Genomic DNA, 9,710 nt, shown 5'->3' on the forward strand with positions numbered 1-9,710 from the left:
CTCTGATGTCACGTGTGAAACATGGAGGATTTGGATTGGCTTATTTGCTCTCGATGGTGAAACATACAGGATTGTGATTGGATACTTTTTTGTGAGAAGGTTGTTATCGGTTGGGTCAGAAATTCACAATTTATTTTTTGTAATTGTTATTATTTATTAATGAAGAGGAAACAATTCCAAACAACATGGCAAAATATCATCCTCATAACAAAGAATGTAAAGTTCACAAACCAGACAACATAGCAATTATACAAAATCACAGAGTACAAAGAAAGAAAGAAAGAAAGAAAGAAAGAAGAAGAAACCTTTTTTTTCTTCCCCTAACCCTAGGGGTCTTCAAAAATAAAAATAAAAAAAAAATCATGAAACAGGGAAACATTATTATTATTATTATTATTTTGAGTGATTGTAAGCAAATAAATAATTCTTTTTTTTGAAAAGTTGTAATCCAGGACTTCATATATTTCAACTTGTGTACAAAAAAACTTTCCCAAAAGGAATAAATTGTTAACAAGAACTTCTACCTTTTCGTCTTCCATTATCATACCAAATACAATATTCATTCCAATACACCAATATATGATTACAGTATGATTCTTATTTTGGATATTTTTATATGTTTTGTGTCTAGCCATTTAGACATGTCTTCCCAAAAAGTTTGAACAAAACTACACTCAGAGGACAGATGGTCAGATGTTTCTCTGTGCTCTTCACAAAAGGTGCAGCCGTTATGGTTAAAACTGAACATCTTTCTTAAGTAATCATTTGTAGGATACACATTGTTTAAGACTTTAAAATTATTTTTAAAAAATAACATCTTTTGGTGGGAACAGGAAACCAGTGTAGTCTGTCCACCACTTCCTACATTCATGTTCATTAAATAAAAGTAAAATTAAGTTTCTTTTACCCAAGACAGGATGTAAAACTTCATCAAACATACTTCTTTAATGACCTGTTTGAGGCGTCTTCCAGAATTTCACATCCATTTATGACAAGTGTAATGTTCACCATTATTAAAAGTGCTGTGTATATGAAAGATCCATAACCCTCCCAGTCTTCCAAGTATTGGATGTCCCACCGATTAATTGAGAGTCCAGCAGGCAGCAGATGGTGAAGGCAAGCTGGCCATCAATGAGATGTGGGTATGGGGTCGGCCGGGTAGCAGGGGAAAAGAGGCTGGTGAGCACAGGTTTGAGACGGGAAACTTGGAAGGTGGGATCAATCCACATGGGAAGCAGGAGATGGTATGCCACTGGATTGACCCTTCGCAGCACCTTGAAAGGGCCGACAAACCAGGGGGACATTTTTGGGCACATTTTTTATAGAATAGTTACAAATCTTGAATTTAAAAAAAAAAAAAAAAAGCTTCTTGAGGCTTCTTACTGATTGAGCTGAAACTTTGGAGCATTGAAAACTCAGACCACAGCAACATCTGGTGGTGTGCAGTAATTATTGCAGCCATAAATTCGAGGTTGTTGGTTTCATATTTTTAATCTGTTATGATCCTGAGAATGAGATGCATTCATTGTAACCTGCTGATAAAATTCTGTGCTGCAATACATGTGTTTATGCATGTGAAAATATTAGGGGTGTGATTGTGCTACAATAAAATTTTCAAGTATCTTGCTCCAATGTTGTAATTTTTTTGCCATCACTGCAAACAGTATGAAAGTGTATAAGCTACAAACAAGCTACAATCAACTGAAAAAACCTGAGTAAACATACATTTCACATTGTACTAATAAAGAAGTGCTTAGCCATTCAACTTAAAAGTTGAATATGAAACCAACTTCAGCAGCAGTGAGAGTGACTTTGATTTTATAAAGTATAAACTTTATAAATAGTCACTTGTGCCAAATTATGACCACTCTCAGCTGAAGAAAACAGTCAGCACAGTAGGTTTTTACAGTGCCTGTTTTCTATGACTGGTCTGAAGATAATGTCTGAAACATTTTTTGAACACCTAGGAAGAGAATTCCCTGGGCAAAGCACTAATACTTTACACAGGGTAAAGTCTTTATTTTTCTAAATTACCAAGGCAACTTGTTCACGATCTTGTGACTTGATCGCCTGACTTTAGTTAGACCCTGGTGTGGTGTGAAAAATCTAAAATTGAAAAAATAATAATCATGTTTAAATAGTGCTAATACTGATAATCACATTCTGCTCACATCTTAACCCAGACTGATCTTTTCTACTTTAGAATAACATCCAGTTTTCGAGTTGTCTTGAAGACATTGCGAAGTCCTTGTGTAAGAGTCAGCTTGACCCCAATATTAGCTTGGAGTTCTATGTTTATATTTCTTCCCACACACACAGACACACACACACACACACACACACACATACATCCTGATCTTCATCTTCACACATACACATTTCTTGTGATTTAGGCTCAGGGTTTTGGATTATATATAATAATATCTTAATATAAATATATAAATTATTTTATATATTTTATATAAATTTAAGAATATTTTATATGAATTTATAATACTATAAATTATTCATGTAACCAGTTAGTGCCTATTTTTTTTATATCCTAGAAGTTGCCCTGATTTTTTAAAAATTATCAACTAGACACTAAACACTTTTAAAATGCACATTTATTATTTTCAATTAAAAAAAAAAAGAAGAATTAAATCTATATGGTGGTGCAATGGCTAGTACTGCTGCCTCACAACTCCAGGGTTTGATCCTGAGCTCAGGTTAATGTCTGTGCAGAGTTTTGCATGTCCTCCTTGTGGTTGTGTGGGTTTCCTCGGGGTTCTCCGGTTTCCTCCCACTATCCAAAAACGTGCAGAATTGCTATGTTAGATTAGCGCCTAGGTGTGATTGTGTGTGAATGGCGCCCTGCGATGAACTGGCATCCCATCTGAATTCTCCCACCTTGTGCCCAGTTTTGCTGGAATAGGCTCCAGATCCATGACAACCCTGACCAGGATAAAACAGTTGCTGAACAGTTGATGAATGAATAAATAAATTAATTAACCCTATAGCTGCACCATGCTGTATATAAGCCAGAGTCCCTTTGTTTTCTCTTCTTCTCTTTATGGAAAATTGAATTCTATGTTCCAAGCAAAGTGAGATGTGGATATACCTTCTTGATATTTTCGACTTTCTGTCACAAAGGGATCTAGTGCTTGGAGCTCAAAACATAGGATTCTACTCCTTGTGCTACCTTGTTCAATAAATGCCCATCCAATTCTATATTTGAGAGGGCTGAACTGGTTCCTGAAAGACCTTCCATGCTAATAAACTGAATGCTAAGGGTGTTAGATGTAATCCATGCCATGCAACCACAGGATTGGTTCATGCCAGTGTTCCAGCCCAATGCCTATTTTCAACACTTGGTCTCACAGTGAAGCAAGTAGCACAATTCATCAGCATGAGGCTAAATTCAGTGCACTGACAAGTGGCAGACATTATTAAGCTTCAGCCAGGATGCTATGTACAGTACCAACTAGTGTTGAGGATGTTAGGATTGACAGCAGGTGTAACAGCAATTCCCTTCCCCCATATGCTAGTCCTTCAAGGCCCCTCTTTATGGGATTATGCAAGACGCCAAATTACAACATCATATGTCACTTTGCAACTTTGTCGCAAGGTCTCGGCATGCATGCACACACACCTCTGAGAAATATTCACAGTTTATAAAACCACAGTTGCATTTATAACTAGCATTCTCATGCTGACACTCAGCATGTCAGAGTGACCACATGACTGTGGCCAGGGCGGCATGGGGACTGGTGGGAAAATGGCTACTTCCTCTTTCTCACAGCATCAGTTAACCGACATTGTGCCATGCACAGAGAATACTGTGTAATACGCCACACTCAACAAGCACACACTCTATCGTGCACCACTTAACAAACTCTAAGGAGTGTAAGGAAAATTTCACAAAAACTAGTTTCGAAATACACACTCAGTCCATACAGATTTTCACACGACCGTCAGAAAACAAGAAATTCTACAGCAGTCATCTTACTCAAACCGGGCTGACGACAAAAGCCTTCTAAAACATTCATTTTTAATGCAATATAAGAATGGAACACAAAAAATATAAAATGACACATACACTCAAAATATAATTTGCAAGATTATCCAACAACACAAAAATATGATTAAATCTGCTATTTATGGTAAAAAAAAATCACAGTAAAATAAACAAAACCAATATTGAGAATCCTGTGCATACCATGGTGTGTATTTAATATACCGTATGTTTTCAGTATTATTCTGTATATTTACTGTGGATTAGTTAGTTATAATGCTGGCATATTCAGTTTTCTCTCCAGCGTTGATCTGGACCCGTGCTGCTCCGGCTGTGTTAATGTTGGTTACAGTAGAGTAAGTAACATCAGGTACAGTCTTTGAAAAGACAAAACATGAAAATTACACATATAACAAACACACTATTTATACTGTTGACTCCAAGAAGCCAGTAAAATCCTGTAAAGACGACACAAATCTCCAAATCTGACTTCTTTCTTTACACCATGTTTTGTTCTGATAGAAGCAGCAGAAGATATTTTCCTATAACTCAGTGTTCAGTGAAAGCATGTGTGGTTCATGTGTGTTACCTGCAGTGTATCACAAATACAACTAAATCTCTAAAGATAGAAACAAATCTGTTATAATTGATTATTGTAGAAGCCATGCAGAATTGAATGGAGATCATATTAAGAACACAGTAGGACTCAAAGACTTAAAGATGTCACATGATAATAAAAATGCAGCTGAACCCAGGCCTGCATGTACACTAACCTGATCCTTCTGCTTTCCTTTACAGTCTGGACGTCCTTCAGTAATCATGTTCTTTCCACATTTTCCTCCTAATGAGAAAAGACCTCAGAAATCACACCTCTAGTGGTAACTACAGAATTTCACTATTTGAAGTAATCAGGTAAAGTGTGGAGGCTGCTGTTCTGCTTCAGCTCACATACATTAACCCTGAGTGATGCAAAGAGCCACATTTTACACTTTATTTTGCAGTGATTATTGTACGTGAAAGTGTCTTACTGAATTACTGACTGACTTATTTAGTTCCTGACTAATTGTAACTAAATTTATAAAATTGTTACTGAATTGCATTGATCTGATCCCCAGTAGAAAAAAATGGAGAAATTGTAAAAAATAAATAAACAAACAAAACAGACCAAACAAATAAACAAAAACTAGTACGGAAAAAAAAAAAAATTGTACCTAGTTAATCAGTCTCAAAATCTGTGTGTGTGTGTGTGTGTGTGTTGTACCTCTGCGTCTCCAACAAATAAATGCCACTACACCAGCTATCACCAACAGTAAAACCGCCATGATGCCGAAAACTGTGTAATAAAACACCAAAAATGTTAATAAATGTAATAATGCAGATGTGGTTTTTTTCAGTGCTGATGAAAAGTTTTGGCACCTAGAGGGAGGCTGCTGTGAGTTTGCTGTTTACCTTTCAGTGTTGTTGAGGATGACGCAGGTGGAGAGTTTGTTGTTTTACTCTGAGGCTGTTCTGATGGAGGTGTTGTGTCTGTTTTTCTCGATTGTGTGGAAGTTTCTCTTCTTCCCACTGAAAAGACAAAACTTATTAAAACTGATGACTGTTTTTATCACTGTTAGTAATATGGCACATGACACTGGAGTAAAGCATGCTCACTGTCATTAATGAAAAAATGTACTTAGATTTAATAAGAGAATTAATTATTATTAATGAATATGGAAATTAAATTATTTAATTTCCATATTATTAGTTCATATGGAAAATATATATTGGGATAATTTGAGATTTGGTACATCCAGTAAGCAGATAATTATGTTTATTTGTTTATATTTTGTTTAGTTGGGATTGTACCATATTTTAGTGTTGGGTTTGATTAGGAAAGGTTCACCTCTGTCAATATAAAGCTCACAGCTGATGGTGAAAGCAAAAACAAGTCATGAGGTTGAAGGAATTGTCCAGTTTGTCATTAAGAGGTTTATTAAACACACAGGGTCAGTAGTGGAACATCATCAGCTGGACTCAAAACCCTTAATCTCTTGTTTCTCAGCCCAGTTCCTAACTACTGTGTGTGTTACACTATCTTGTGATCATGTGTGTTTTTTATTTTTTTTTTAAATCCTTGAGAGCCTCTTGTAGTTAGACAGCTGTGGTTGGACACTAGGGGTGTCAAAAAACAAAAACAAAAACAAAAAAAAACGGTTCGGCACTCATTTGCACTGCAGTTAATCTACAGACTGACGACGCATCTGTATCACACGCATACGTGTATCACGTGGGTCAAAGAGGAGTTGTCCAATCAACTGCACTGTATGTAAATCAGTTGATGACATCACCGTTCTGCACGTGTTGGTGTGTTGCAGTTTAACATGGCAAGCGGAGGAGACAAGCCGCTGATAGAGCCGCCCCCTGCATCATATAAGCCTCCTGTCTGGGAACATTTTGTACGGTGGCCCTAAAGTGCAGATGGATGCAGCAGAAATGTTGGATGTTCAGGATGATCACAGACAGAGAAACTGTCCGTCAGTTGATGCGACTGTTAGATGGAAAAGAAGTGGATCTGTGTGCGCATGTGTAACAGTCGTGGGCCATTGTGTGTTAATCTACTCGAGTTTGAACTCAAATTAATCTATTTAGTGAGTTATAAAGAATGCAGTGATAAAGCATCAATCATTCTCTATAAATAGGCTCTATAAGAACAACACTCAACCAGACGCTAGCGCGCGCTCGTTACCTGAAGTTAGTCACATTTCAGGTACTGAGTCAAAGTGGATCTCTAAATAGTGAGAGAAAAAAGTCAGAATTGTGAGATGTAAAGTCGCGATTACCATTTTTTTTTTTTTTTTACATTTTTCATAGTTAAAGTGTTACCAAATAAAAGGGTATTCTTTCTTTGGATTTGGCAGTAGTATTTCTTTTCCTGAACATAGCAAGTACCGAACCGAAACCGTTCACTGCTGATGAAAAGTTTTGGCACCTAGAGGGAGGCTGCTGTGAGTTTGCTGTTTACCTTCCAGTGTTGTTGAGGATGATGCAGGTGGAGAGTTTGTTGTTTTACTCTGAGGCTGTTCTGATGGAGGTGTTGTGTCTGTTTTCCTCGACTGTGTTGAAGTTTCTCTTCTTCCTACTGAAAAGACAAAACTTATTAAAACTAATCAATGTTTTTATCACTGTTAGTAATATGGCACATGACACTGGAGTAAAGCATGCTCACTGTCATTAATGAAAAAATGTACCTTTAACATATAATCTGAAATCTCTGCTATCAGCCTGTACAGAACATCTGTAGTGTCCCTGGTCCTCTTCAGTCAGATCTGATATGAGTAGAGAGAGGTTTCCTGGAGAGTTTTTACTGACCAGTTTGACTCTGTTTCTGTGATGTCCAGTCTGTTCAGGGTAAATTTCCTGAAAGTGATTGATTCCAGTTGCTGGTAATGAAAACTGCCATTTTAGAGACTGTGGTTTGGCCTGTAGGTCAGTGCAGACGCAGGGCAGAACTACAGACTCTCCTGTGAACACAGTCACACGCTCTACCTCTGCCTTCTTCACCAGCTCACAGCCTGTAAACATAACATTTACAGTTAATAATAGAAGCACTGCAATTATTAATATTCCCTGCTTGTAAATCACAACATTTTCTGCTGCAAACCAGAAGAGATTTTTAAACAAAAATGTGCCAATCACCTGTTTAAATTCTCTATATGAATCCAATATCAGGACTCTGATACACAATACTGAAGCTATACTGCCTTATTTTTATTTTAATAACTGCTAAATCTTTAATAATCTATAATATTGGATTTAATTATTGTATTTCAGCTAATGATGCTCTTGCAATGGGACATAATAATTCCAGTTAAGATATACACCTTGCATAAAAACATTACGTATTAATATGTATAATTAATATATATTAACAGTACATAATAATAATATATGTATTTATGGCATGTACCTTAGCTTTGTCATGGAACTACACTTCCCAGCAGCCCCAGCACGTCACATGTCCTAATCACACTCACCTGTGTCTCGTCTCACCCTCATTAACACCCCTATATAAGTTCTAGTGTTTGTGCAGCTCATTGTTAAGCTTTTGTTGTTGTTGTGTGTGTCACAGCCAGAGGCCTGTTTCACGAAGCCGGTTTCGGTGGCTACTCAGGTAAGTCTGCGTTTAGTTTGAGTAAACTCTGCTTTTTCACTCTCAACAAGGTGGAGTGGTTTTTAGCGGGTTTCATCACCATGGTAACGTACACTACACGGCTAACCTGCTCCGGAGCAGCTTTTATTCTGGGTAAGAGAACTCCAACCCAAACTGGACCAATCAGCTGTGAGCAAAGTGAGAGAACTGTGACGCGGGAAAGTTAACCCTTTAGTGTTTGTAGCGATGGCTTCAGCGTTTGTGGAGAATCCTCTGGAGCGCAAATAATAAGAAGGCACTTGGAAGGGAAAGAATTTTTAGGGACAGACACAATCCCCTGGATTTTCCCGATGACCATCTGGATGAAAGATATTGAGATATTGGGCAGATGGTGTAGTTTATCATGCCATACATATTAATATTTAAAGATTTTATATTAAATGAAATTACATGAAATGTGTTGGTTATAAGTTTTAATCGGTTTATTCTCATCGTGAGTCTATAAAAAAAAATAATAATAATAAAATAAAAAACTTATTCATTTAGAATCAGTAATTTTCTCCAGCTTTAGCAGCAGCAACAGTGTTGCTTTTTTTGCGGTTAGTATAGGTTTTTTCTTTTTTTTTTTTTTTTTTTTTAAATTGATGCCAAAACACTTAACAAGCACAGCAGAGGATAAAATACAGAAAATAATACAAAATAGAAAGTAAAATAAATAAATAAACTAAAAAAAACAAATAAATAACAAACCAGAGGGGGAAATTTATACAAGGTTAAACAGTGAAAACAATTTTTGACTTTTGAATGACTCTTTTTGTTTTTTATGCTCATCAAAGATAAAATGTAAGAATTATAGTCAACTAGAAACATTGACAGTACTGGGTTCTTATCCAAAAATGTACACTTATGATTAAAAAATTTGCCAAGTATAATAAAAAGATTAACAATATATTGAATCCAGGAGTTAGTTATAATAAAAGAAAATAATATCAAAAGTGTTAATACATATTCTAAGATTTGTTTTTTCTGAGCGATGGGTACATAACTCATTCTAAAAAGATTTAACCCAAACACATTCACAAAAAAAGATGTACAATGGTCTCTTCTGTATCACAAAGTACTTTTTTTTTTTCAATATTTTGCATATACTTAAGTACGCTATTACAAGGGAAGCATCTGTGTAATATTTTAAATATGACTTTTTATTTTGTTTTAGAATAAATATTTGTGTGGAAGAGACCAAGCGACTTTCCAGTTAACATTGTACAATGCCATCTATTTAAAAGAAGATGCTGGAATAGATTTTCTGTTGAAATTTTGAACAAAGTGGCTATTGAATTTGTCCTCAACAATCAAAATCCCTTCTACTGAGAGAACTGTTGGGTCTATATATAGAAACAGGATTAAAGTTTTGCTCTCCTTTCAGCAGAGTTTTTCTATCACTAGGAATGGCATTAAATACAGTGTTATTCTTTTAATGAAGCCGCAAAATCAAATTTCCTGGAAAATTCTGAAAAGGAATATAGCTGACCATTGTCATCTGTCAACTGATTAACAAAGTGTTATTTAAATACCATCTCTCAA

General features: G+C 36.0%; 1 long non-coding RNA gene across 1 annotated transcript; it reads right to left on the bottom strand.

Annotated features, from left to right (window-relative positions):
• Positions 1 to 5,254: 5,254 nt before the first annotated feature.
• LOC128317822 (uncharacterized) lies at positions 5,255 to 7,088 on the bottom strand. The gene is made up of 3 exons (XR_008301291.1): positions 6,999 to 7,088; positions 5,444 to 5,560; positions 5,255 to 5,327 (listed from the first exon to the last, which is right to left on the bottom strand). It is a non-coding gene; the product is annotated as an uncharacterized LOC128317822 (long non-coding RNA).
• Positions 7,089 to 9,710: the final 2,622 nt, after the last annotated feature.

Source organism: Pangasianodon hypophthalmus, chromosome 30 (assembly GCF_027358585.1).
Source record: "Pangasianodon hypophthalmus isolate fPanHyp1 chromosome 30, fPanHyp1.pri, whole genome shotgun sequence".
In the NCBI taxonomy this organism is placed as follows: domain Eukaryota; kingdom Metazoa; phylum Chordata; class Actinopteri; order Siluriformes; family Pangasiidae; genus Pangasianodon; species Pangasianodon hypophthalmus.